Source organism: Pteronotus mesoamericanus, unplaced genomic scaffold (assembly GCF_021234165.1).
Source record: "Pteronotus mesoamericanus isolate MK-2021 breed Mesoamerican mustached bat unplaced genomic scaffold, CSHL_Meso_final scaffold_54, whole genome shotgun sequence".
NCBI classification, from domain to species: Eukaryota; Metazoa; Chordata; class Mammalia; order Chiroptera; family Mormoopidae; genus Pteronotus; species Pteronotus mesoamericanus.
Window position 1 is genome coordinate 38,109,814 of NW_026555321.1, and position 2,405 is coordinate 38,112,218.

General features: G+C 48.1%; 1 pseudogene; it reads right to left on the bottom strand.

The window, feature by feature from the left end:
* Nucleotides 1–233: 233 nt before the first annotated feature.
* LOC129088133 (hyaluronidase-3-like) lies at nucleotides 234–1,459 on the bottom strand (annotated as a pseudogene).
* Between the last annotated feature and the right edge of the window lie 946 nt (nucleotides 1,460–2,405).

Genomic DNA, 2,405 nt, shown 5'->3' on the forward strand with positions numbered 1-2,405 from the left:
GTCTCTCCCTGGGGCTGCCTCCTTGTTAGGAGTGATCAGGTGATCTCAGAGGGCGTCTGGTTTTAAAATGCTGTATTTTTATCTAGTCCCTTCCACTCCCCAGGGATCCCATGGGAAGTAAGGTGTGTGTACGGGAGGACTGGCTAAGCTAAATAAAACAAGAGGGGGACAGAATTTTCCCGCACTGAGAAATGGCAGGGGGACAAGAGGGTTGGGGCTGGTGACTCCTGGCTTTATGCTGTTTCTTCAGGCCCAGACTCAGGCCTGGGCTCCTGGCAGGTATGGCCAACCCAACCCCAGTAACAGCGGCAGCTGAAAGACTCCCAAGCTTCAGGGCTGCCATCTGGCTGCAGGTGCAGAAAAGCTTCCAGCTGTCCTAGGTCTTACCAGGCACAATGTTCATAGCCATGGTGCCCTGCTGATTACAGGCTATGGCCTCCCTGGTCGTGTTGATGACATAGGGGCCCAGGGTGTCCACCAAGTAGTTGTGAAGATGCCAGCACTTCTCCGGGGACAGGAGCCTTCTAGAGCTCTGGTGTGTGAGGTGGGCATAGGTCAGGACAAGTAGAAGATGTGGGTGCTCAGTGCAGACCACACGGAAGGTCTCTTCCAGGTGGTATTAGACAAACACCTGGTGGTGAGCTGGCAGCAGCCTAGGTGAGAAGTAAATGCTGGGAAGAGGGCTCTGGAGGCAGCCCAGAGCCAAAGCAGTTGGGTGTAGTGGGCAAGGGTGGCTGTGTGGCGGTGGCCCATGTAATTGAAAGCCATGCAATGCCAGCTATTGCCACAGGCCAGAAAGCAACAGGAGCCCCAGAGTTCATGTGGCTGCAGTTTCTGGCCCAGCTGCAGTGTCTTCCATCAGTGCATGGGCTGCCTGCTCTAAGCCAGTAAGGACCTGTGGAGCTGCTTCAGGCAGTATAGGTAGGGGAACACCTGCTGCACTCACCCCCAGGAAGCTGCCTGATAGACTCAGAAGCAGCCCCAGTTCCCAGCCCACAGTAAACATCACTCTTCCCAGTCTAGCTCTGCCAGGCCAACAACACCAGATCTCAGGCTGCAGTGGATCTTGTAGGCAGCCTGTGCCAGGTGGTGATCAAGAAGCCCAGCCTGAGGGATGCACCCATTGTGACTATGTCCCTGGACCCAAGGTAGGAATAGAGGCTGGGTTGATTCTTTCAGAAGATTGTGATGTTCTGGCCATGGAAACACCGCCTGTGGCTGTGATGCTCAGGGCCTCTATTGGCAGGTGCCCAAGAAAGTGGGCCCTATAGCGTGTGGGGAGTATGTTTCACAGCATGAAAAAGGGACATTCAGGGACCTGCAGCAGGGACTGGCCACATCACAGGCACAGGGCCACCCCTAGCACAAGGGCCAGGCCTAGCTGCATGGCCAGGCCCCAGGAATGGAAACATGTTAGAACCAGGTTCCAGGATGCTTGGTGTCTTGGCGCTGCCACCATTGCGATTCCTGATGCCAAACCCATCCCTGCCAAGGTAGGGAGTCCCCTCTCTATCAGAGTTAAACTAATATTAGGCTCCTCTAAATGGTATCTTTTCCTTCCTAATCTTCTTACAGCCTCTCCATTCAATGAACTTAAGAACAAACGACTGTCAAGAATGGTAGCAGGACACGTGAACAGTTTTGTAAAGTATCTCATGGAAAAGTTCTCTGCCCACTAATAGTCAAACAGGGTCATCTCAAATTCTGCTGTTATTGGAGAACTCGCTACACCATAGTCCTCTGCTTATGGCTCATTTTTCACATTCATTTTAAAATTTTACATTTCTAACTCTTTAGCATTTTTCCTTCTAGACTTGAATTCCATGAAACAATTTAATACCCTCTTTCAGATTTTCCTTATGAAACAGAAGCAGTTGCAACTGCTTCTGTGTTTGTTTAAACTTAGAAAAATCAATGATTTCAAATGGCAAATTCAGTTAAAATTTACTTTGCAATAATGTTGCAGCATGATATTGCCAGAGTTTGGAAGCAGAAAGCAAATGAGGAAGGAAACAAGATAACTGAGAGGACGATAGAACAAGATCTCTGATTAGTGAAGCACAATTACATGGAATAAATACAATATTGATTTTGTGTAAAAATCACCCACAGAAGGGGAAAAAAGGGAGAGGGGTTTGTCATCCTTCCTTTTTCAGTTCTATTTTTCAAGATATTTTCAAGGTCTCTTAACTGTATTAGTTTTTTAAAAAATACAATTCTGACTGAGATGATTGATATTGCTTTACATGCTCTGGTATTCTCTCTGTGGAAATGCATTTCTTCTGAGCCCTTGCAGCTCTGTGTCAGGTCCACTCTTTGGCCATTTCTCACTTTCTACATGATGTTACAGGTATTTGTTGTGTTCATGTCTTCACTCCCTTGCTAGATTGTGAATTTATTGAGAG